Source organism: Ornithorhynchus anatinus, chromosome 19 (assembly GCF_004115215.2).
Source record: "Ornithorhynchus anatinus isolate Pmale09 chromosome 19, mOrnAna1.pri.v4, whole genome shotgun sequence".
In the NCBI taxonomy this organism is placed as follows: domain Eukaryota; kingdom Metazoa; phylum Chordata; class Mammalia; order Monotremata; family Ornithorhynchidae; genus Ornithorhynchus; species Ornithorhynchus anatinus.
The window spans coordinates 17,604,706-17,632,269 of record NC_041746.1 but is presented as its reverse complement, the minus strand read 5'-3'; the positions used below and the strand labels follow the sequence as shown (position 1 = coordinate 17,632,269).

At 41.7% G+C, this 27,564-nt stretch overlaps 1 long non-coding RNA gene across 1 annotated transcript; it reads right to left on the bottom strand.

Moving 5' to 3' along the window:
- LOC114805712 lies at positions 1–27,564 on the bottom strand. Its single transcript, XR_003753733.2, has 3 exons — positions 27,464–27,564; positions 1,911–2,013; positions 1–566 (listed from the first exon to the last, which is right to left on the bottom strand). It is a non-coding gene; the product is annotated as an uncharacterized LOC114805712 (long non-coding RNA).

Here is a 27,564-nt window from a genome sequence, read left to right as displayed (position 1 = left end):
TATACCTTCTGGGTTTTTAATCATCTTAGTGTTCTTGAATTTCAACTGGAGTCTATCAATGATATAATCTTTATTAAATGTCCGGTGCAATTCTCTCTCAAATTTACCCATTCCCTCCTCTTGAATTTCAGGGAACAAGGAAATGGCAACTATCGGTCTTTTGTCTATTCCCACCCCATGTTTCCCTAGCTGATCTTGGCATACCTAAAACCCTGGAAAGTCACAATTCACTTCCCATGCAATCATCCCGGACGGCTCCGAAGCAGAACTCAGAACAGGATATCCAGCTATTGAAGGCTGCTGTCACAGGTGGTCAGGCCTGCAGCTGTAAAGAACTTCCCAGCAGCGGGGGCGGCACGGGTCCACAGGAAGAAACGTTCCCTTCCTCTGTCAATCTGTTTTCGGCTCTAGAGGAAGATACGGTCCACTCTCCTCCGTACCTGCCTACGCAGCACTTTTCTGCCGGGGTGATGAAGAGTGCACTCTCTAACAATGAGTGTCAGAGGAGAGTCGAATCTTTGGCAGAATTTGGAACTGGAAGCAGCAAATCCAGAAGAAAGTCGTCCCTGGAAAATCAGCTGTAGTTTTAGCATCACGCTTAAACAAACGCGGTACTATAATCTTCTAGTCCATATATAAGATCAACTGTTTCTCTAAGAGGAGAGGCATGGCTCAGAGCTGGGGTTATGTAAACCAGTTTCTGACCTCTACTAAGTGTTTCCTGCTTTTCTTAATTTAATGCTGCTAATGCTGCTAATTTTGCTACGATTTTTACTGTTCTCTTTCATCCAGGAGAGAGAGGGTAGAGGGTGTGGGAGAGAGGAACGCAGAGGAAAAAAATGCTGAACGGTCTATAGCAAATTTAAATCTAGGTGAGATTAATTTCAGGTAATGTCTACGTATCTCATTTTATTAAGCTTTAAAGATAACCATTCCTGAGAGAGGAAAAATGGTATTTTCTTAACATTCCTAAAATCAATTCCAAGAGGACAGGGTCACCTTCTTCTATTTAACAGGCTGGATGGATTTCCAGTATTTCAAGCCTGTGGAAGTTGGGCTTCAAGGAATTTATGCCATTCTGTGTGATATTAATAGAGAGTGAAAATTAAAGAGGAACCCCTGAAATCAGATCTCACCACTGCCATATCTGCAGCTCCATTGTTCTAAATCCATCCCATATAAATTCTTAAGTACTCACTCACTCCTGTAGCACTTACGTTCCCGTTTCGATACTCTAACAATTCCTCATAGCAGGCAGGTGCATTAGTTCCTGTCTCCCCTGCTAGATCGTAAGCATCTTGGGGGTAGAGATCGTATCTGATTCTAATCTACTCTCCTAGCACTAGTGTACTGCTCTGACACTCAATCAATGCTATTAACTGATTGATTATGAGTTGGAGGAGGGGGGAAAGAAGGAGGAGAAGGAGCTGGAGGAAGAGGGGGAAAAAAAGGAGGAGGAGGAAGAGGAGAGAAGATAAAAGAGGAGGAGGAGGAGGAAAAGGAAAGAGGAGAGAAAGAAGTAGATGAAGAGGAGGAGATGGGGAGGAGGGTGGGAAAGAGGAGAGAAAGAAGGGGAAGGGGAAGATTAAAGGGACAGGAAGGAAAAGGGCAAGGAGGAAGAGGGCGAGGAGGAGGAAAGAAGAGAATGAGAAGGAAAAAGGTAAGGAGGAAGAAGAGGGGGAGAAGGACGAGGCCTTTTACCCCTTCCTACATACCTCAGTTCTTTCTGTTCCACCCCCAGAGAGGATCTCCTTGTATCTACTCCAGTGCTTAGAACAGTGCTTGTCACATAGTAAGCACTAAATAAATACCATCATTATTATTATTATTATCTCCCCACTCTGAAATCTCCTGGGGTTGAGTTCTTAGTCATCTATACAGGAGGCTGGTATGATTTCGTTTTCCCCCACCTCATCGGAACCATCTGCGTGCTCTTGGTCCTTTATGGTCCCCTTTAATGGTGGAGAGTCCCCTTATCCATCTCTGTCTTCTCTCTCTTTGGTTCCTGTCCACCTGTTTAGAAAGTTAAGCTGCTGTTCTGGCTCCATCCATTCTCTCTCTTTTTGCTCTCCTCGAGCATCATCTCCGAGTAGTCTTCCTCCTTCGTCCTTTACTGGCTGTTTTGGAGACGATCTCCAGCTATTCTTTCCCTTGTGCTAACCCGTCCCTTTTGATTCACACTCATTTACCTCCCTCATCCCAAGTCCTGTATTATAATCATCTCCAACAACTATGTCGTATAGAAGTCACTGGTCTGTCGAGTGACCTTGGGTGAGTCACTTCTCTGTGCCTCAGTTACCTCATCTGTAAAATGGGGATTCATACCGTGAGCACCATATAGGGCATTTTTTTCCTTTCCCTTGCCACCTTAGACGGTGAGTCCCCTGTGGGGCAGGGACTTGATCTGAAACCATCTCTCATCAGTGCTTAGTTCAATGCTCAGCACACAGTGAGCACGCAACAAATGTCACAACTACTTCTAATGCTACCACGTGTTGTGGCAGGAAAAGAACTATGTGATTGTCCCCAGATGTAATAAGAGCTGGACTTTTCTTCCCCCCCCCCCCCATCATCCTCTCTCTGCAGAGGAAATAAGATAACATGGTTCCGGGTGATTTGTAGAGAATACAGATTTGTGAATGTGTCCTATTTTACACATTAACAGTGTCATTAAACACTAAATTTCCCTGAATTTTTCCCATCATTTTGTCTTTAGATCATTGAGCTTTCAAACTACATCAGGGCCTAAGAATTAGGGTCAGAGAGCATTTGGAGGGCCCTAAATTATTCAGGTAATTTGTACAGGTAGAGAAACCATTAGGAAGTGATTAGATACCAGCTCGAAATATGCCATAGACCAAGATATAATTAGTTTATGTTATTCATCTCTGTTTTGGATTAAAATGCAAATTTTCTCCTCTAAGATTTATTCACATGATGCCAGAGAAAATAAACACTGGCTTATCATCACAAAGAGGAACTTTTATCAAATAATTGGAAAAATAGAGCTAAACTTGTGTTTTATGGAGGGCAAAATCCTATGAGAAAAACAGCTCATTTTGTGAAGAAGGTCCCGGGAGACAGCTGGCACATTCAGGTTGTAACAACCACTCCAGAGTGCAATGAATACAAATGTATACAACAAAATCTGTCAGTCAGTGACTAATATTCACGGACTATCAACACAGAAATCAAGTTCAGAAACGCAGGCTGAAAAGCTTATTTCCTGAATGTGTGTCTGATAAAACAGGATCCATAAACGGATGATGAAATGATTAATTGTAGCAGTCACCCCCAAGGGAATTCTACCGACGTCGACCAATTGGTTAAGAAATGGCACAGGTAGAATCAGATGAGGCTGTTAAATTTCTAACCATTTCGAGGGTCAAATGTGCTTGGTCGTTGGTGGGTGGGGAGGGGAGAAACATACAGTTTCCCATTTAAATATACGATGATGTCTTTGACAGAGAGATAAAATCCTATTCTATTTTTTTTTGTAGTTCCTAAGTATGTTCAAGGTGTGATCAAAGATACGGCATACTTTATTAACAGCACGACTCACTTATAAACCCATTTTTTTCCTTTCTGTCCTTTTCCTCCCCCAATTATTTTATCAACATTACCAACTAACAGATGCAAAGTGTCTCAGTCAATCAATAAGCCCATCATATCTATTGAGTGCTTACTGTGTGCAGAGCACTGAATTAAGCCCTTGAGAGAGTTCAGGGCCACAATAAGTGGTTACATTCCCTGCCCACAATGAGCTTACAGTCTAGAGGGATAAGTGTGGTATTTGTTAAGCGCTTACTAGGTGCCAGGCACCATATTAAGCGCTGGGGTGGTTACAAGCAAATCGGGTGGGACCCAATCCCTGTCTCATGGGGGATCTGAGTCTTTATCCACATTTTACTGATGAGGTCACTGAGGCACAGAGCAGTGAAATGACTTACCCAAGGCCACAGACAGAGCAGAATAGTAGAGCAGCCAGGATTAGAATCCATGGCCTTATGATTCCCAGGCCCGGGCTCTATCCTTTAGGCCATGCTGCTTCCCTGAAGCGCTTGACTCCAGCAGATGAGCACTTTAAAGAGTTGAGGAGCTCAGAAATACCAATAGTGTTTGTTCACTCATCCACCAATACTTCTTGAGCTCCTACTGAGAGCAGAGCACTGTTCTAGTCACTTGGGAATACACTATACAAATCGAAGAGGCAGTCGCATCTCTCTCTCAAGGAGCTTGATTGTGAAGGGGCTCTCCCGGAAGCAAATGTTAAAAAGGAAACAGCAGAGACTAGTGAAAAGAGCAGAAGCAGGGGAGACAGAGGTCACGGGTTCTAATCCCGCTCTGCCACTTGCCTGCTGTGTGCCAACTCACTTAACTGCTCTGTGCCTTAGTTTATTCATCTGGAGAAGCGGGATGAAATACTCGTTCTCTCACTTCCTTAGGCTGTGAGCCAGATGTGGGACAGAGATTGTGTCTGACCTGTTTATCTTGCATCTACCTCAGCGTTTAGTACAGTTCTTGCCACACAGTAAGCAGTTCATGAATTATAGAAGGGTTTACTGTTTTACTAAAGACATCATAATGATCTACATATATGGTTCCGTGAGTTCCCCTAAAGCCCAGGAATTACGTTTTTGAAGAACAGCTTGCTAAGGTGCCCCTTAACCCTCTAGACTTTAAGCTACTTGTAGGCAGGGGATGTGTCCACCACCTCTCTTATATTGTACTCTCTACCAAGTGCTTAGTACAGTGCTCTGCACACAGTAAGCAGTCAGTAAAGCCCATTGATTGATTGATTGATTGACCCAAGCCATCGGTATGAGCACCACCGTTTCCAGCACCGTATTGCATTGTACCTAAAATTAAGTATGTTCTTGCAGAAATGTTCCCTAATTCCTCAAACCCCTCTCAGGTTGGCTCCAGAAGTTTCCAGTCCTCTACCAGTCTCAGCTTTGGGAGGGAGTGTCAAGCGGAGGCCTACCCATTCCGTTCCCAGCTTGGCTGGTGGCTAGTGAGTGGAAGGCAACCTGCTCCAAGTCAAAACTCACTTGTGCTCAATAAATTTTATTAATGATATAATAATGATTATTAATATATAATAATATGCATAAATGATTTGATAGGACCGGTTTCTAATCCCACCTCTGCTACTTGCCTGCTACGTGAACTGGGACAACTTAAGTAAATTCTCATCCAACCCCCTTTCTACAGTCTGTGAAATCGTGTGAGAAACTAAGATGGAGCAAGTCACCCCAAAGTGCTCCGCTTTGTTGGCTGAAACCAGATAAAAATCTGGTACCGACAATGCAGTCTCTACGTGTGTAAATTGTACGGAGGAGAGTCAGCTAGAATTTCTGGGAAAATAGAGAAAAGAATGATCCCGGTGCCATGAAATTACCCCTCTTGTTTTCAGTAGAGAGGGCCCAGTGCCAGAAAATTCTTTCAATGCCACCCCTCCTTCCTTTGGCAGCTCCTTTAACTCCTTCAGGCTACTAAGATCAGTTCACCAAATCGTTACTTCAGTGAAAATCAGACAACTTTGTTGTCCTCAGAGGATTAATGTCCAGTTAAGCTGTGAGAGAACCTAGTTTTACCACATCCTGATTACAGTGTGATAAGGATAGATGAACCTGATATGCTTTCATCTAGTTCTTTAAAAAAAAACTATATATGCATGTACAGATTTATATTTACCTATATACATATATATTATTTCTTTACAGATTGACAACAGTTTTGTACCATTTCAGTTTGGGGTAAATCAATCAATCATCCGTATTTGCTTGGGAAAGTACAATGCAACAGAGTTGGTAGACATATTCTCTGCCCACAGGAGTGTACAGTCTAAGGGGGGGGACCCAGACATTAAAATTAATCACCGATATGTACATAAGTGTATAAGGACTGGGGTATCAAAGTTTAAGGGGGACCAGTCAAGTATCTTATAATAATTGTGGTATTTGTTAAGCCCTTACTAGGTGCCAAACAGTGTACTAAACGCTGGGGTGAATACAAGCAAATGGAGTTGGACCCAGTTCCTATCCTATGCGGGGCTCGCAGTCTCAATCCCCCGTCTACAGATGAGGTAAGTGAGGCACAGAGAAGTGAAGTGACTTGCCCAAGGTCACACAGCCGACATGTGGCAGAGCCAGGATTAGAAATCTGACTTGTATCCGGACTTAGGTATGTTGCAAACCTTTCTGACTCCCAGGCCTGTACTCTGGGGGAAGCATTGTGGCTCAGTGGAAAGAGCCCGGGCTTCGGAGTCAGGGGTCATGGGTTCGACTCCCGGCTCTGCCACTTGTCAGCTGTGTGACTGTGGGCAAGTCACTTAACGTCTCCGTGCCTCGGTTACCTCATCTGTAAAATGGGAATTAACTGTGAGCCTCACATGGGACAACCTGATTACCCTGTATCTACCCCAGCGCTTAGAACAGTGCTCTGCAAATAGTAAGCGCTTAACAAATACCAGCATTATTATTATTATTATTATTACTCTATCCACTATGCCATGCTGCTTCTCTGGTACATAAGTACGTAGTCAACACGGAGGGGAGGGTGGGAAGGGCAAAAGAGGGCTTAATCAGGGAAGGCCTCTTGGAGGCTGTTGTGATTTTAGAAGGGTTTTGAAGCTGGGAAGACCTATGGACTGTCAGATCTGACTACTGTAACTTTCTTGTAGATCGTCTGCTGGCTTCCAGCATTTCTTTATTCCCTGCAGGCAGGGATTATGTGTGTTTATCGTTATTTCGTACTCTCCCAAGCGCTTAGCACAGTGCTCTGTGCTCAGTGAGCCCCCAATAAGTACAACTGAATGAATGAATGAATGATGTTCTATGTCTCTAAATTCATCTCCACGCTGGTCAGCTGCGTTCTTCCTATTTTCCACTCTATCTCTCCAATGGGCCCTCACCGCCTTCTAGATCAGTTGCACGTTTCCGATGGTTATTTTCAAAGTTCTCCATAAGGTGGCCAACTTACATTCCCATCTCACCTAATAAAAGTATTTGTTAAGGCACTTACTATGTACGGGCCCAGTGCTGGGGTAGATACGAGATAATCAGATGGGATACGGTCACCGTTCCACATGGGGCTCACATTCTAAGCAGGAGGGAGAGTCAGAATTGAATCCCCATTGTACAGATGAGGAGAGTGAGGCACAGATAAATTAAGTCACGTGTCCCAGGCCACACAGCGTGCAGGTGGCAGAGCAGGGATTAGAACCCAGGTCCTCTGACACCCAGCACTGTGCTCTTTCCCCTAGGCCATGCTGTTTTTCTAATTAGAACCTATCTCCAAAGTCCTAACCAGGTAGAATATTGATATCTCCACCCTCAATCCTCTCACCTGCTTTCGAGACTTTGTAGTGAAGCTCCATATATTTAGGATTCAAAAATTATTGGGGGGGGGGGGGGAAATCATGTCTACTTATCCTGTTGTGTTCTCTCTTCTCTACTCTATGTCTACTCTCTCGAATTTCACCTAAAACAGCCACCTCCTCCAGGAAGCTATCCCCCGTGGACAGCACCCATATTCTCACCCATAGGCACCTGGCCTAGTGGATGGAGCACGGGCCTGGGAGTCAGAAGGACCCGGGTTCTAATCCTGACTCTTCTACTCATCTGCTATGTGACCTAGGGCCAGTCCCTTAACTTCTCTGTGCCTCAGTAACCTCATCCGCAAATGGGGATTAAGACTGTGAGCCCCACGTCGGCCAGGGATTGTGTCTAACCCAATTACTTTGTATCTACCCTAGTGCTTAGTACAGCGCCTGGCACAGGGTAAGTGTTTAACAAATAGCACCATTATTAGTAGTATTATTATTATGCCTTTCCCCCACAACCCTTCTTGAGTAACTACTGAATGAATATGAACATAATTTATGTTGACTTTATGTTTCCTATCTTGTCTCCTCTATTAAACTGCGTATTCCTTGAGAACAGGTTGTACTTTTACATATACCTAACCTGTAACCTACACCTGATTGACTCTCAGGAAATACCGTCTGGTTGCCTGGCTATACCAGGCCTAAAATACTATCATAAGAACACTTTTACGGGACCTGGATTAAATATTTGGAGAGTCCTCTCTGACATTTAATATCCCTCTCATGGGCAAATCTTTCTTGTTTTTCAGGCCAATAGTCTAAGCTTTATCCTTTCTAACAACAGAACTGTAAAGCCATTTAAAACTCAGAGAAGGCAGGTTGAGGATTTTTGACATCACCGTACACATCTATAATAGTCACATCTGTCCTTTTTCTCATTCCTTCAAGCGGATCATTTTTGTTCCTTTCCAGCCAGTAATTTTTTTCCATTTGCCTAATGCTATCAGTCCTCCCGCAATTCACATGTTGATAGTAAAATATATATCTTGGTAGCAAGAAAAAAAATACTAATTTAATCCAGAATCAAATGTCCTAGGGTGCTTATTAACAAACCTCAGTGGAAGAAATGGTCTTTTTTTCTCTCTCTGGTTGTTTTTTGCCAAACAAGCACTTGCTTGTTTCTGTAATTCTGACCCAAGGTCTCCTTCTCATTACACCTCAAGGTGATTTTAATCCTCCTGGCTAGGTGCAGTAGCAGGTGTGAGGTCATTGAAAACAAAATAAAACTGAATAGTCTCTTTCATATCTTTGGAATCTGTTACCATTTGTATTCTTGGAAAAGCACTAGCTGAGATAAACAGCATCATTTTATGAACCTCCAGCTGCTTGCCAAATTGGCAGCTTTTTTCCAAGGTCTTTTAAATGTCTAATCAATCCATCAATTGTATTTCATAAGCATTTACTGTGTTCAGAGCACTGTACTATGCTCTTGAGAGAGTATAATATGACAGAGTTGATAGACACGTTCCCTTCCCACAAGGGGCTTACGGGCACTTCTAATCCTTTATTTTGAAATTTAAAATCAGTACTTATTAGGCAAGAATCTTTAAATGAAAATCGTTCACCTCTCTCTCAACCTAGCCCATTAAAATAGCAGAAATCTTCAGTGACTCTGTATTTTTCAAAATTGGAGCAAGGCAGTCTACCCTGGAAGTACAGAGCTGAGTATAATCTGCAGACATTTTCTTGGTTTTAGAAGCAATTTAACTGCAGAAATCAGGGCTATTTAAAAGGGCAGGTCATGTTTGAACAAAAAATCCTTCGTTTTAAAATGTGAAATCAAAGCATATTATTTGAGGGGCCAACCAAGTCTATTGCATTGTAATCTCCCAAGCGCCTAGTACAGTACTCTGCATGCAGTAAGCGCTCAATCAATACGATTGAATGAATGAATAAGTGCTAAACGTATACCATTGATCGACTTTTTGAGGGAGCTGTGAAGTCCCAGCATATTGTGTAAGCACCTGATGTACCTGCAAGGTATATAATTAGGTTTATTAAATGGATCGATAAATGATTACTGAGTTACCTAATGTAATGTGTCCATTCTGGCTCAAATCGTGATTTAGCTCGTCAACAAGGTTTGAGAAAATGGGTTATGCTTAGCTAAGAAGTTAATGGATACGGATGTCTCTCTGGATATAGGAGTGAAAAGAACGTGGAGGCTAGATAGATTAAAAGGAAGAGTGAGAATTTATGTTTTTGAAATTCAGCATGATTATAATGCCCTTTCTTTTGAGGAAAAAACACGTTTTCATGGAGCCACCTTATTACTCTTCACTATGAAGTATTCATTTAATTCAAAGACATTTATTGAGTTTTACTGTGTACAGAGCACTGTACTAAATGCTTAAGTAGAAAAGTCTATGTAAATGCCACCACTTTGAAAATAATAATTAGTATAATAATGCTAATAATAATATTCATTAAGAGCTAAGAATTTGCCTTCAGAAATATTTCAGGGCTCCACTATCTGCATGGCATTCTCATTTTATTTCTGCTTTTTCTCATTATGAGGTAATTAAGAGGTTAAGAAGCCCTTCTGTCACTGAAGCCTCTTGGAAAATATGCTTGGATTGGATTATGGGACTTGAAGAATTTGTCAGCATGAATGCGTAAGGTTCTCCACAGATGTTCAATGACCTCATTGGCAAAAACGTTAGAATTCAGCTACCTATTGAGTTAATGTAGGGATGAAAACATGGAGCTTCAAGTGATATTTATAAAGCCATGCTGAAAGTATTCATTTTTTCAAGCACATAAACATATTCTAAGTTTTTTTTTTAATTCTCAGCCATTCAGCTTCGTAATACTTATCAAACACTAAATTGATGCTGAATCCACTAAATTTTCTGCTTTGTAATTTTCACATTTAGGCCTTTAACTTTTTAAACAGCTCTTTTTCCCAGGCTGGTTCCATGAGGCTGCACATTCAAAGCAGTGTGGATGATTGTCCACTGAAGGCTTCTGGAAAAAAATGAGCCAATAAAGCACAATCGGTAGCCCTGTGGGTCTTTTCCATTAATAAAGCCCTGTAGCCTCCAAATAACCAAATATTACCTTCAGTTCAGAGAAGCACATGCAAATACTGTTGCATTTTCCCAAGTGCTTAAAATAATGCCTATTAGTAAATCAATCAATCAATCAGTAATAGCATTTATTGATCCCCAATTGCGTAGAGCACTTACTAAAAGCTTGGGCAAACACAATACAGTTAGAAGATATTACCCTTAAACTCATGGATCTCACAACCTAGTGGGAGAACCATGCACTTAAATTACAGATGGGTTGAAACAGGGTATATAGCATTTAGTAGGAACTCAATAAATGTGATTGCAACAGAGGCAGTGGGGACTAGGGGAAAGAGCACAGGCCTGGGAGCTAGAGGAATTAAGATCTAATCCCAGCTCTGCCACTTGCCTGCTCTGAGACTTGGGACAATTTATTTAACTTCTTTGTACCTCAGTTTCCTCATCCGTAAAATGGAGATGCCACAATTGTTCTCCCTCCTATTTGGGAAGCAGCGTGGCTTACTGGAAAGAGCCCGGGCTTGGGAGTCAGAGGTCATGGGTTCTAATTCCAGCTCTGTCAGTTCTGTGACTTTGGGCAAGTCACTTAGCTTCGCTGTGCTTCAGTTTCCTCATCTGTAAAATGGGGATTAAGACCGTGATCCCCATGTAGGACAACCTGATTACCTTATATCTCCCGCAGCGCTTAGAACAGTGCTTGGCACATAGTAGGCACTTAACAAGCACCATCATTATTATTATTATTACCTTGACTGTGAGCCACATGGGGGACGAGGACTGTTTCCAACCTGTTTAACTTGTATCTGCCCCAGTGCTTAGACTGGTAATGATAATAATAATAATAAGGTATTTGTTAAGTGGTGACTATGTGTTCAACGTATACCATACGTATACATTATACTAAGTGCTGGGGCGAGTATAAGCAAATTAGGTTGAACACAATCTCCGTACCACTGTGGGGTTCGGTCTTACAACACTTAACACATAGTAAGTGCTTCAAAAATATCATAATATTAACAATGACGATATAAAGATTGAATGCCTGCAAACCAAAGAAAGATTTTGGTAGAGGGTGGAAAGTCACACTACATCCTAAGATAAAGCTATCATTTCTCCTCCTGTCTTGTATGAATTAATTTCAATTTAAAAATCAGTCACATGTACTGAGTTCCTACTAAATGCTATATACCCTGTTTCAACACATCTGTAATTTAAGTGCATGGTTCTCCCACTAGATTGTGAGATCTATGAGTTTAAAGGTAATATCTTCTAACTGTATTGTATTTCCCCGAGCTTTTGGTAAGTGCTCTACGCAACTGGGGATCAATAAATGCTATTACTGATAGATTGATTTACTAATAGGCATTATTCTAAGCACTTGGGAAAATGCAACAGTATGACAACGACAAGATACAACTGACCATCCAGACAATCAGGCGGTGTGAACTTGCTTTATTCAGAGACATTTCGATTAATACCAATGTGTTTTACAAGCGTAAATTCAGTGTCAAGCATCAGTGTTGAAGCTATAAATGTTATTTTATTCTGTAAAACATACTTTGGCCCTTCCCAGTTACTACTTAATTGATTACTGAATCATTAAATCTGGACCCATTTTAACCAAATTAACTTTATATTATACTTGGGCAAATAAATACATAAAATTAGATTAATACTACACATATAGTACACAGATTGGCTAATGCCTAAAGAGAAATCATAGCAGAGAAGCAGCATAGCCTAGTGGAAAGAACACAGGCCCAGGAATGAGAAGGTCACGGGTTCTAAACCCACCTCTGCCAAATGTTTCCTGGGTGCCCTTAGGCAAGTCACTTCACTTCTCTGTGCCTCAGTTACCTCATCTGTAAAATGAGGATTAAGACTGTGAGCCCCACATGGGACTGGGACTGTGTCCAACTTAATTTGCTTGTATCCACCCCAGTGCTTGGTATAGTGACTGGCAAATAGTAAGCATTTAACAAATAGCATCATCATCATCATTATGACTATTATTCTCTGTGCCTCAGTTGTAAGAGAGTGAGCCCCATATGGGCCAGAGGCTGTGTCCAACCTGATTGGTTTCTATCTACTCCAGTGCTTAGTATAGTTCCTGGAAAATAACAAGCACTTAACAAATTCCCTCCCCTTCCATCCCCTCCAAAAAAACAAAACAAAACATGATGCAAATTCCCTATGAGCCCTGAAAAAAACTCTGCAAGGAGCTTCCTTAAATCAATCGATCAAATAGTCATATTTAACGAGTGTTTTCTTGTGTGCAGAGCACTGGGAGAGTACAGTATAACAGAGTTGGTAGACATGTTTCCTGTCCACATGAGCTTACACTCTAGAGGATGATCTCACGGTGTAAATGCTGGAATTGTTCACATAGTGGGCTCTTGGTCAACTGTTGATTAATCAGTTGCATTTATTGAGCGGTTTCTGGGTGCAGAGCACTATACTAAGCACTTGGGAGACTGCAATGAAGTTGGGGGACACTATCCATGCCCTTGAGCATTTTTGAAAGAGAGCTGCTTCTCCAATAAAAAGGTGTCTTATGGAGAAGGGGTTTCTATGAGAATAGAAAGGAAAGGAAATGATGAATTAGAAGCTGCAAAGGACCATTCATGGAACCTGAATGACCTTGGCCGGAAGCCCTGCATTGAAATCCTGGTGGAAATACAGAGAGTTGAAATCAGCACCAGATGAAATTCTAGAAATGTTGCTAAAGAAGCGTATTGATAAAATGAAGTGAAGGAGATATCAACAATAAAGATATTTGAACTTTTAGCGCAATTTAACTTCTAGTATCATCCCGTCATCATTATTACCAATTTGGTGGGTCGGATGTGTGATGGATACAGCATTCAATTAGAGCAGAATTTTCTCCCTGGGCCATGCCCTAGCAGGGTGAATCAATTAATGAAAGATATTTATTGAATGCTTACTGAGAGCTGCTAAAGCTGTATCAGGACTTTTTTATCCATCCTATGATTTCTGACATACAAGGGGATAGGTAGTACAAACTTAGCCTACATCACGGTCCACTTCATTGTTGACCGGAAAGAGGACCCACCCTGGGTTTCCTGATTATAAACAATGACCACTGCTACTTCAAGATACTGTTATTTACTGCCAGGCTCGTTTATTATTCTTTTCCTTTAAGAAGTACTAAGCTTCAAGGACCTTGGCCTGAAACAGCTGTTTCTACTCTCATCTTTCCTTTAGAAAGTTTGACATTTTACATCATTCTATTAGGGGAAAGCAAGGGTTTCTTGTTTCCAGGACATACTACGGTTTTGTATAAAATGTTATGAGATACTAAGAATTGTTTAGATCATCTGAGAACATTTTATGGGCGTAGCCCAAAATATGACTGAGTTGCATTAGTTGAAAGTGAGCTTGTATTGTGAATGGTATGGTGAGGTTCAATTTCCCCCAAACTGGCATGATATCAATTAGGATGTACTCCAGAATCTCTGAAAAAATAATATGAAATTCATTTATATGCAATGATAAATATCCCTAAACTATTATTTAATTTTCATCAGAGTACTTCAAAGCATAACATCACAATGTTAATTGAGTTTGTTGAAATGTGATGCTGATGTCTTTGCTGTAGAAGCAGGACATTGACTGGCACAGCTTTTTCTCTAATTTAGTGAGAAATCTATCCACTTTAGGTTCTTAGAGGAATCTGTAGCAGGCTAACTCCTGGGGAACACTTCTGAGCACTCTTCTCTACATTAGTGTCTTCTTCAGTCAATTAATTGCTTCTGCATTCAGTTACAAATTCATCAGTTTCTTGAAAATTGATGCCAGATTTCCCTTAGACTGGGAGCTCTACCTGGAGCAGGAACTGAATGATCTGACTGTATTGTATCCTAACAAATTGTTTGGCACATAGTAAGTACTAAACAGTTACTGCAATTTTTTATGCTTATTTTTTGATCCCTAAATTTTGCAGAAATATGGAGAATCAGCTTCTTCGTCTGGTTCAGCTTCTTGCCATGATGCATTGGAGTTTGAAGTTTAATGGGGAACTCACTGGACAGTTTCTATAAATACAATGGTCTTCACACACCAACAACAGTTTCACCCATTTCTAAATCAAGTTGCCTCTCCAGTTCAACCACTTCTTTGGTTACGTCTTCAGGTGTCTTTTTTCAACACCATGAGAATCTGAATCAAACTGTGGGCAGAACGTCTACTCCTGGTGATTTGCTTAATCTCAGTTCAGGTGGAGGGGAGGAAGTGGGAAGTGATTTCCTTACCTAATTAGCAACTCAGCTGAAGCTGATCTGGGATCTGCATAGGTTAAAGCATCCGCCTCTTCAGATTGTATTCCCAGGATTTTGTACGTGGGTTAGCAGTAAGTGATGGTAGGCCTGTATTATTCTTGCAAGCTTAAGCCCCGCAGAATCAGTCTTTTTCTCGGTGGATATCGCACGCAGTTTGAATCACTAAATCAGGTTTGTGACATTATTCATGATGTGGATTCGTGTGATGCTTTAATAGAATCTCTTCTAACATGGGGTTCAGTTGTATAGGCCTTCATTGATGGGTTTGGAAGATTATGTGAATAATTCTAGTTTACAAGAAATAAAGATTGTGTTTGTGGATGAGGAAGAAATGATCTCATCTCTAAAGGTCACACAGCAGACAAATGGCCCAGCCGGAATTAGAACCCATGACCTTCTGATTCTCAGGTCTGTACTCTATCCACTATGCTGTGCTTTATTATTATCATCGTTATAGTATTTAAGTGTTTACTATGTTCCAGTTACTGTCCTGAGCAGTGGGGTTGATGCAAAATAATAGTCTCTGTCCTACATGGAGCTCACAGCATAGTTAGGAAGGAGTAGGATGGAATCCCTATTTTACAGATGAGAAAATGAAGGCCTAGGGAAGTAAAGTGACTTGCACAAGGTCACATAGCAGAGATGGGCAGAGGCAGGATTAGAACCCAGGTTCTCAGACCTAGGCCTGTGCTCTTTCCACTGAGCGAAATTGCTTCTCAACAGCATGACACTGTGAACTGTAGTAAGAAAGTCAGGTGAAGGATAAGCTGTTGGAGGGAAGTTGAAGAGTTCAATATTGGACACGCTGAGCTTGATTAGACCCTGGGACATCATTAATTAAGTGCTTGCAACATGCTCAACACGGGGGTGGATGCCAGATGATGCAAGAGTGGAGAGAATATCAAGTGCCCCAAGGATACAGGTCCAAGTGTAACCGGCAGGACTAATTGCTACAATGCTCTTTAATAAATCAGAGTGCATCTGGAACAGATGGTTTACTTTAATCAATCAGTCTCATTTATCGCATGCTTACTGTGTGCAGAGCGTTGTACTAAGCACTCGGGAGAATGCAGTATAAGAGAGTCGGCAGAAACGTTTCCTGCCCAGGAAGAACTTGTAGTAAAGGGGGAAGGTGGGGGGAGGCACTCATAAATAAATTATGGATATGTACATAAATGCTGTGGGGCTGAGGGATGAATAAAGGTGAAAATCTAAATGGAAGGGTGAGGCAGAAGGGAGTAGGAGAAAAGGAAATGAGGTCTTGGTCAGGAAAGCCTCTCTTGGTGGAAATATGATTTTTAATAAGGCTTAGAATGAGGGGAGAGTGATGGTTGGTAGGATACGGAGCCAGAGGGAGTTCCAGGCCAGAAGCAGGATGTGGGGAAGGGGCAGCAGAGAGAGAGGTAAGATCGAGGTGCAGTGAGTATGTTGGCATTAGAGGAGTAAAGTGTGCAGACTGGGTTGTAGTAGGAAATCAGAGAGTTAAGGCAGGGAAGACTAAGGTGATTGAGTTCTTTAAGTTTCTGTTTGATGAGGAGGTGGAGGGGCAACCGCTGGAGAGTCTTGAGGAGTAGGGAAAGGTGGGCTGATTGGTTTTGCAGAAAAATGACCTGGGCAGCAGACTGAAGTTTGGGGAGGCAGGGAGGTCAGCAAGGAGGTTAATGCAATAATCGAGGCCGAGGTAGGAGAAGTACTTGGATTCATGGGATAGGAGTCAGGATTGAGAGGAAAGGGTGGATTTTAGTGATAACGAATGAACATGATTTGGTGACAGATTGAATATGTGGGTTGAATGAGGGAGATGTCATTAAGTTGGGTGATTGGGGCCCCATGTGGGACAACCTGATTATGTTGTATACCCCCCCCACACCCAGTGATTAGAACAGTGCTTGGCACATAGTAAGTGCTTAACAAATACCATCATTATTATCTTTGGGGTCATTAAGTATATTTGATGCCATTCTTGCTCACTATTTTTTATAATACTTAAGCACTTTCTATGTGCCAGGTACCATACTAAGTGATGGGGTAGACACAAGATAATCAGGTTGGACAGTCCCTGCCACACGGAATTCACAGTTTTAATCTCCATTTTATAGATGAGGTCACTGGGGCATAGAGAAGTTAAGGGTCTTTCCCAAGGTTACACAACAGGCAAGTGGGGGAACTGGGATTAGAACTCAGGTCCTTCTGACTTCTAGGCCAGTGCTCTACCCTTTAGGCCAAGCTGCTTCTCACTTTCCATCTGTTAGATAATACTCAAGAGGCTTGATGTTGCCAAGCCCTAAATACTCGTTTGTGAGTACACATCCTCAGAACTCTGTCTGTGTATCTGAGAACTTGTTTATGCTTGGCAGTCTGGTCATATAGCGAAGCCTGTGTAAGCATTCAATTCTGATTTAGCTTTCCTCCTCCCCCCCACACCATATATTAAAGTAATTTTATGTCTCTGAGCTTTGAGTGTTTGAGAAATGTCTTTTGGAATGAGAATTTTTTCCTCTGGTTCTTCACCCAGTAATACTAGTAGACCAGCTTTAACAGAATACCGTAAGGGTCATTATTATGGTCTTGTGACTTGGAACCGTGATTTGGGAAATCTTAAAAGATGAGAATCAGCCAGGGTGAATCCTGGCATTGAAAGATCCAAGAATTCCTTAGAGGAGCTGAGTAGACCAAAAATTGAAGACTAAAAACAGCTTTCATAGCCTGCCTGTCCCTCCTTAAATGCTTTGCATCTTTTTCACCCCCGTCCCAAACAGATAGTTATCCCCCTGAATCTTTGAGGATTTCAGTATTTCATGTTGCCCCAAACTTTCTAGCCAATAAACTCGGTCTTGAATTTACTAATGAGTACAGTAAGATGAGAAGCAGCATGCTCTAGAACCTGGGCCTGGGAGTCAGAAAGCCCTGTGTTCTAATCCTAACTCCTCTGCTTGTCTGTTGTGTGACCTTGGTCGAGTCACTTAACTTCTGTGTGCCTCGCTTACCTCATTTTAAGATTAAGACTGTGAGCCCCATGTGGGACTGGTACTGTGTCCAACCCAATTTGCTTGTATAATAATGTTGGTATTTAAGTGCTTACTATGTGCAGAGCACTGTTCTAAGCGCTGGTATCCACCCCAGCTCTTAGTACAGGGCCTGGCACATAGAAAGCTCTTAAAAAAATACCACAGTTATTATTGAAATCTACAGGAGTTACAACTACCAAGGCCAAGGCAGTCAAATTTCTCACCCAAAGCAAATTCCTTAGTGGAAAGTGGTCTGGGAGTCATGAGAGGTGGGTTCTAATCTCTGCTCTGCCTGCTGTGTGACCTGGAACAATTCACATAACTTCTCTGTGCCTCAGTTGCAACATCTGTCAAATGGAGACTTAATATCCTTAGACCATGAACTCCGTGTGTGACAGCACTGTTCCTGATCTGAATGTATGATTATCTACCCAGACTTAGTACAGCATTTGAGGTAAAATGAGTCATCTGGAATTTTCAGGAAGACCTTTATCTAGGATAGTTTCCATAAACGGTGTCAACAAATTTCAGTAGGAAGAGATGAAATGAAGAGAATCTTAGTTTTCCTCTTTTTGAAATATATTTTCCTTTTTTCTGAAAGTCCAGGTTTTCTTGGGGGTATATACCATATTTAGGTTAACTGGTTTAAGTATATTTTTTTAAAAATGCTGGAGGTGTTTAAATGTTTCCTAATAAGAACCAAAGCCAGTTTTTTTAAGGTTCATGTGATTTCCCCTGTTAGCCAACTCCTGTTCTTGGAAAAAAAAAAAAGAAGAAAAATGAGACTTGTTTTTTCCAGTGCTTTAGACATTCATTGTGAAAGAATTCTTGAGGGATCGAAAACCTATTGCCAACCTGATCAGAGTTTGTTCTAATCAGCATTTTTTCTTACTAATAAACTGCTAAGAAGCTATTAATCTAAATTCAAGACCCTGAAAATAATTTATTGCTTCACAAAATACAAAGAAATGAAAGTGTATTAAAAGTCTCTCCTGATGAAAGATACCAATAAATTGCAGGATTGGCATTCCTTATGTACATTCAAGCACCTCATAGTTAGTTTTGCATTCTTCACCTGTACCTCGAGATTCATGCAGATATTTAGCACAAGTATTTCAGGGAAATGGAAGTAGATCAACGTAAGCCTGAGTGAGCGCTGTTTCAGCCCAACAGTTACCCAGACAGAAAGTGGAACAGTGAAAAGTCATGCTCATTTATCAGACTGCTTTGTTATTATGCTCCTATTGTTTGCTCTTTGTTTCAGGGAGACTTTGCTTTCATCAATTTAATCTTTTCACAAGCCACTTTATTTCTTACATAGCATAATTTGTGTCCGTCCCCTCAATAAATGAAAGGGGAGAGGGAGCTAATTAGAGCACTTGTATATTCCAAGGAAATTCTAGGAGGAGCTTCAGCTTCCAAAGCAGCCCATGAAACTGTCAGTCAGATGTGGACAATTATTATCATAAACGAACACATTTTTGAAGGCGAGGGGATAAGTTTGTCATCTGAAACATCGTCTCAGAAAGAGGAACTAGCGATCTAGTAAAGTGGTGGAGAGATCCCGTTTTCAGGGATACCCTCTTTTTAAGAGGCCCGGTCTCAACTCTCCTTAAATACCCAGTTTTAAGATCCATGAATGCAATCAAGCTAAGGCAAGCTGATCACTCGTATGGAGCTGGCTTCAGGTGAAACATTTGAAACAGCAGAAACACGTGCTGGTTTCTGGGGTTTGAAGAGATTTCCACATTCATTCGATCGTATTTATCGAGCACTTAGGGTGGGCAAGGCACTCTACTGAGCGTTTTGGGAGAGAGGGACATCCTACAGAATGCTGCATGTGCACATAGTACAGCAGCGTGTAAGCAGCGTGGCCTAGTGGATAGAGCAGAGGTGTGGGAGTCAGAAGACCTGGGTTCTAATCCCAGCTCTTTTGCTTACCTGCTGTGTGACCTTGGGCAAGTCACTTGACTTCTCTGTGCCTCAGTTTCCTTAACTGCAAAATGGGGATTCAATACCTGTTCTCCCTCCTACCTAGACAGTGGGGCCCGAGTGGCCGATTAACTTGTATCTACCCCAGGGCTTAGAATTGTGCTTGACACCTAGTAAATATTAAACAAATACCACTAAAAATAATGAAAAATAATAATAATGTTGGTATTTGTTAAGCATTTACTATGTGCAGAGCACTGTTCTAAGCGCTGGGGGAGGTACAGGGTAATCAGGTTGTTCCACGGGAGGCTCACAGTCTTAATCCCCATTTTACAGAAGAGAGAACAGAGGCACAGAGAAGTGAAGTGACTTGCCCACAGTCACACAGCTGACAAGTGGCGGAGCTGGGATTCGAACCCACGCCCTCTGACTCCCAAGCCCAGGCTCTTTCCACTGAGCCACGCTGCTTCATCACTGTGGTATTTAAGTGCTGACTATGGACCAAACACCTTTATCACACATAGGGCACACAGTCCAAGGGAGGACAGACGTTTAATCCCCATTTTACAGATGAGGGGACTGAGACTTAGAGACACAAGTGACTTGCCCAAGGTCACACAGCAGGCAAGTAGCAGAGCTGGGATTAGAAGTCCAGTCTTCTGTCTTCCAGGCCTGTGCTCTTTCTACTAAATCATGCTACTTCTCACCGGGCCTCGTGGACAAAGAATAGAAGAAGAATTATGAGAAGAACAGTAGAAACAAAACAAGAAAAAGGGATAATTCTATTTTCATTATTCAACAATGGCCTTATTGCATCATGTTCAATTTTTGCCTTGAATAATAATTTTTAAAATTATTTAATGATTGCATATTTGAAATAGTTATTCAAATATTTCATTTGATTCAACAAGGGCATTCCTCATGAGTATCAATTTCTGATCCAGTAATTCCTGTTTAAAAATAATGCATTTCTCCAAAATCAAATATTACTCTTCTCTTCTAACAACACTGATCTTTAGTTTTTGTCGCTCTAGTCAACAGTATTTCAAAACTCCAATAGTTTTATTTCTTCTAAAGTCTCATACCTGTTGGAAACCCCTGAGTCTTCTTGATCTCTTTGTTTTCCTTACCATTAAATCAAAGAACTGAATCTACATATTTATCAAGTAATCTTTATTAGTTCCAAGCCATAGCTCTTTTTTTTTTTCCAGTCTCTTCAGCAGTAAACCACACCTGGTTTTCCTGCCACTTTTATTTAACTACTTCCAGCCCTTCAGCATTTTACTGTGCCTCTTTGAGGCAGAGAGTTCTTTCTTGACTCCACATGTCCTGGAAAGGTCACGTGGAATCAATTGAATTTTAGAAGATTTAACCTCCCCACCCATTTGTGCCATTTTTATTTAGGTAAAAGGGAACATTGAACAGAAAATATTATCAATTATACAAGATAGGATTTCCATTTTAATTTCAGGCTGAAAATAATTCTCTGGGCCATCTTGTGGTTTATTTTTGGACTCCCGATAACACAGGAAATGCCACATGTAGGGAAATGCCAAACCAGAGACGGGAGTGACTTTAAAGCATCTGTTTATGAATGGTGGGGAAGAGAACAAAGTCGTTAAAGATGAAGTGGATACACTGGCATCATTTCAGGGGAAGGAAGCTTCAGCATCATTTCAAAGTGACAATGTCAAGAAAAGACAGACCAGTCACATCCTGGTTTGCATTTTCCACTATCATCATAGAATATTTATCAAGCATCTTGAAATAAGTGCCAAACAGAGTTCATTTAAAAAAAAAAAAACCAACTCTAAGAGCCTCCCCAAAAGCCTTGCCCGCAAGTCTTGTATTGAGCACTGAAGTTTGATCTCTCACATTCACCCTATTAAGGTTCTTCATCACAATTCAGTTCATTTCCTTATTTGTTCCAAGTTTATTTGCTCTCTTTTTCTCACATAAACAGGAATAGACTACAGAGAGATTAGGTAAATTGTTTAAGGTAAAAAAAAGAAAACATAACAGAAAAAATGTTCCCAGGATAGAGAGGATTAGGATGAATTGAAAGGATTTTCTACACTGTCCAAAACGTTGTAGTCGGTGAACGTCTCCTAACTCTACTGTATAGGACTCTCCCAAGTGCTTAGTACAGTATTCTGAACACAAGAAGTGCTCAATAAATATCATTGAGGAATGATTTTGTTGTGCAGTTGGATCACATTGGAACAAAGGAATATAAGAAGTGGCATTATTGGATCAAACTTATAATCAGCATCCCAGAATTTCAACTCTGATAATGGCTATAGAACTCTTGGCAGAACTGTGTGATGTCTCTGAGAGTGTTGTTCAGCAGATAAATCAAATGGACTGAAATAGCTTCTACAAATTTAATTAACAAGGCCTATATGCTAGAGGTTCCATTTTAAATACCTTTAAATTGTTCTTTGTGATCTCAGAATTTCTTATCACTGAGTGGAAACTCAATCAGTGGCAATTAATAATAATAATGTTGGTATTTAAGCGTTTACTATGTGCAGAGCACTGTTCTAAGTGCTGGGGTAGACACAGGGTAATCAGGTTGTCCCACGTGAGGCTCATGGTTAATCCCCATTTTACAGATGAGGTAACTGAGGCACAGAGAGGTTAAGTGACTTGCCCAAGGTCCCACAGCTGACAAGTGGCAGAGCCGAGATTTGAACCCACGACCTCGGACTCCCAAGCCCGTGCTCTTTGGTCAGGGAAGTCCATTCCTGAGCCCTTACTAAGTTGAGAGCACTGTGCTGAGCACTTGAGAGAGTACAGTAGAGTAGAATTACCAGATACGTTCTCGCCCCATAATGGGTTTACAGTCTAGAGGGGGAGATCTCATGGGGGAGATGTGATTTTATTAAGGCTTTGAAGATGGCGATGGTGATGGCCTGTTGTATTTGGAGGCGGTGGAGGTTTCCTACCAGAACTCGGGCGAGAGGTCCTCAGTGAGATAGAAGAGATGGTGATACAGTGACTAGGTTGGCATTAGAGGAGTGAAGCATGCGGCCTGGGTTGTAGTAACAAATCAGAGAGTTAAAGTAAGAGGGGGCGAGCTGATTGAAGGCTTTAAAGTCTTTGGATGGGAGATTCTGTTGGATAGGGCGGTGGCTGGGTAGCCACTGGAGGTCCTTGAGGCCTGGGGAGACGTGAACTGAATTTGTTTTAGAAAAATGATCTCGAGCAGCAGAGCCAAGTACGGACTGGAGTGGGGAGAGAAAGGAGGCAGGGAAGACAGCGAGGAGGCTGATACAATAATCGTGGAGGGATAGGATAAGTGCTTGGATGGTAGTTTAGATGGAGAGGAAAGGACAGATTCTGATGATGCTGTGAAGGTAGAGCAAAAAGGATTCGGTGACAGATCGAATACGTGGCTTGAGGGACAGAGATGAGTGGAGAATAATGCCAAGGTTTTGGGCCTTTGAGACGGAGGACGGAGGTGCTGTCTACAGTGATGGGAAAGTCAAAGGGAGGACGAGGTTTGGGTAGAAAGGCGAGGAGTTCTATTTTGGACATGTTAAGTTTGAGGGGGTTGGTGGGGCATCCAAACGGAGATGTTCCGAAGACAGGAGGAAATGCGAGACTGCAGACTAGGAGAGAGGTCAGGGCTGTAGATGTAGATTTGGGAACTCCCTGGCTTTCCTGTGAAATCCTGGTGCTTCCTGATTCAAACCGTAGAACATTTTGAAGATCATTTTCTACTCATTTGATTTTCTGACCAAATCCTGAAGTGAGGGCCCAAAATTAGAATCAGCAAAATTAAATACATTGAAGATTTTAATTCCATTGAGTAGATCAGCCCTGTACACATTTTGAAATTAAGAATTGCTCTGGTATTCCCAAGTTCTTAGTATAGTATTCTGCAAATGGTAAGCTTTCAAAAAATGTCATTGAGTGATTAATACTGACTGATTCCTAAGGGAAAAAAAAAAAATATCAAAAATTGTCATCCATTTACTCAATAGTATTGATTGAGCACGTACTTTGAACAGAGCACTGTACTAAGCGCTTGGAAAGTATAATTCAGCAATAGAGACAATCCCTGCCCACAACGGGCTTTCAGTCTAGAAAGGGGGAGACGGACATAATAATGTTGGTATTTGTTAAGCGCTTACTATGTGCCGAGCACTGTTCTAAGCGCTGGGGTAGACACAGGGGAATCAAGTTGTCCCACGTGGGGTTCACAGTCTTAATCCCCATTTTACAGATGAGGTAACTGAGGCACCAAGAAGTTAAGTGACTTGCCCAAAGTCACACAGCTGACAAGTGGCCGAGCCGGGATTCGAACCCATGACCTCTGACTCCAAAGCCCGTGCTCTTTCCACTGAGCCACGCTGCTTCTCAAAACAAAACATCAAAACAAGTGAACGGGTATCAATATAAATTAATTGAATTATAGATATATGCACATCGAAAGAAGTAAACAGGCATCAACATAAATAGAATTAGAGAGATATACATCTATACCTAAGTGCTGTGGAGCAAAGAGAGGGGAGCAGACCAAAGGACGCGAGTTGGGGAGCTGAGGAAAAGGGGGGCTTAGCAGATAGAACTGAGTCACTGTGAGTCGCAGTGACTAAGCGGCCCAAAAAGTTAACAGCATTCGCTTATCTATCTACAACTCAATGCTCTCTACTAAACATCCTCCCTCTCAACAGAATAGCAAACTTTGCTCAAATATTCAGAGAGAAACCTTGATCTCCAGATCAGTTATTCAGTTAACAGAGAAAGTTTCTTCTGCTGAGTTATTTTGCTGGTACCTGAGTCGTTCATTTTCTGCAATAAGAATATAGTAAAGATGGAATCCATTTTCTGAGAGTCCGGTAACCACAACTATCAATATGAGTGGGCCCTTCACATAGTTTGGGCTTCCCTTGTCGCACTTAATAATAATGTTGGTATTTGTTAAGCGCTTACTATGTGCAGAGCACTGTTCTAAGCGCCGGGGGAGATACAGGGTAATCAGTTTGTTCCACGTGAGGCTCACAGATAATCCCCATTTTACAGATGAGGTCACTGAGGCACAGAGAAGTAAAGTGACTCGCCCACAGTCACACAGCTGACAAGTGGCAGAGCCGGGAGTCGAACCCATGACCTCTGATTCCGAAGCCCACGCTCTTTTCACTGAGCCACGCTGCTTCTCCACTTGGATTTCTGCCCTTTATGCACCCCTCCGTCAGCCCCACAGCGTTTATGTGCATAACCCTAATTGATTTATATTAATGAATGTCTCCCCATTTAGACTGTAAATTTGTTGTGAGCAGGGAACATGTCTCCCAACTCTGTTACATCGTTATACTGGACTCTCTCCAAGCTTAGTATGGCACCCTGCACTTGCTGAGAGCACAGTGAATACCACTGATTGATTGATTGACCGATTGATTGCTACTTTGATCTAAGGTGGACTGTTGGGAGGGGGGCTCTTGTCTTAAGGTGAGGACAAAATCTTCAAAACCCAGCTAAAACTGATGGGGTTAAAAGTAGGGGAAAATGGGGGACGGGGGGTAACTGGAACCTGAAAAATGTGCTGATCCAGATGGTGGTAGACAAAATAGCGGAAATCTGGGGATTCGATCAATAAGTCCGTCAGTAGTACTTAATGAACACTTACTCTGCACGGAGCACTCTACTAAGTGCTTGGGAAAGTATAATACAGTAGTTACTATGGTATTTTGTTACACGCTTACTGTGGGTCAAACACTGTTCTAAGCAATGGGTAGATACAAATCAATCTGGTTGTACAAAATCCCTGCCCCACATGAGGTTCTCGCTCTAAGTAGGAGGCCCAGATCTTCTTCCTCATTATTATCATTACAGTTACGATTGTATTTCAGTAGTTTTAAGAGTTGGTAGATGCAATCCTTGCCCATAAGGAATATACAGTTCATAGGGAATGGAGGCAAAGAAGGAGGCGAACCTGCCTAATCTTCATTCTCATCCTTTCTTCTTACTATCCCTCTCCACTTCTCTTTGTTTCCATTTCCCCTAATGCTTTTCCTGTTACTCCCCTCCATTTTCCCTTTTCCAGTCTAGGCATTAGAAGCCCATTTCCTACAGATGAGGTAACTGAGGCCCAGAGAAGTTAAGTGACTTGGCTAAGGTCACACAGCAGAAAACTTGAGCAGAGTGGGGACTAGAACCCAGGTCCTCTGATTCCTAGTGATCTTCCCACTAGGGCATGCTGTTTCTTCAGGCACTGCAAGTCCATTAACAGACAAACTTTATGTGTGCAAAATGCGTGCCATGTATTATTCTCCTCAGCCACACACACGTGTCTCGTTAACATCTCACCATCAGTGATTTTTTCCTTTTAAAATGAAAGACAGCGATATATTATTCTTCCTACTCCCCAAGAGCGGTAGAGAACTCATGAATTATTCACTGTGACTATTTAGCTCTTATCTGCATATGGACTGTGTTTACACACTATCTTCTGTGAATGTCGCAAAAGATGTAATTTTTTATACTTAATACATCAAAGCATTGCATTATAAAGAACAACCCCCCCCAAATGGGGACTATTTCGGAGCCCTCCATTGGTTCCAGAACAAATGTATTTATGTAGCCAATTCAGAAAAAAAAAATGAAACGTTTCAATATTGAGATTGCTCTTATAAATCTTGGAAGGCTGACTAATTCCTACTGAGAAAAACATTGCTTTTTCTTCTTTGCAGAGTTATTCCTATTCTCAATTTCATGGCATTTTAAGATTGCCTTCTGCTCTGTGTTTTCCCCGAAAACGAGTACTTGGCAATTATTCCTCACAATGTGCTCTTGATCTGTGATTGTTTCTGCGTTCAAATGTGTCATTTTTATATTCCTTCTAACTATGAGAACACCAGTGAACTTCATTTGGCTCTTCTTCTTAAATGAAAAGAGCATAAAGCTTTATCAACTTTCTCTTCCCAATTCCAATCATCACCAAACATCACTGTCAGATCAAAAATTCCTCTACACTGCATAAAGATCTGTTCTATTTGCATGGAGGCACAGAGAGAACATAAATTAGACCCAATCCATATCCCAACAAACTAGTGAGGTTAGATCTAATGGGAGCAAATCAGGTTGGACTAATAACTGTCCCCATGGGGCTCACAGTTTCAATTCCCATTTTACAGATGAGATAAGTGAGGCCCAGACAAGTGAAGAGACCGTTTACGGTCACTCAGCCGACAAGCGATGGAATAGAACTAGACCCTAGGTCCTTCTGACTCCCAGGCCAGCGCTCTATCCAGTAGGCCATGCTGCTTGTGGTTTATTCACTGTAATCCCAGGCTGAAATCTCTATTTATATCAAATCGGTTGAAAAAAAGTAAAAAAACAACCTTCTTTCCTGTTTCGGGAGCCTACAACCTTAATGTCATCTTTGACGTCTCTCTTTTATTTCTCACGTACATTGAACTGCTGAATTCTTCCTGTCCTTCCTTCACAACATTTCGCAGGTTTGCCCCTTCCTCTCTGGTGAACTGGGACCGCTGAAGTCCAAGCTTTTATTCATGTTTGATTCTATTTGTTGCCATTGTCCTTGTCTGTCCGTCTCCCCCGATTAGACCGTGAGCCCGTCGAAGGGCAGGGCCCGTCTCTATCTGTTACCGATTTGTCCATTCCAAGCGCCTAGTACGGTGCTCTGCGCATAGTAAGCGCTCAATAAATACTATTGAATGTCATCGTCAGACCGTTGTATCGGCTTCCAGCCTCTTTCCTCCCTTCAAACTGTCCAGCATATTGTTGCCTGGTTAAATTCTTGAAGCATTGGTTGACCGACAGGTCTCCGCTACTTACAAACCTCCGAAGACAATTCCTTTCCCTGTGCGCCAGGCAGAAACTCTTTATCGTGATGATGACGACAAGTTGTGTGGCCTAGTGGATAGACCACCTGCCTG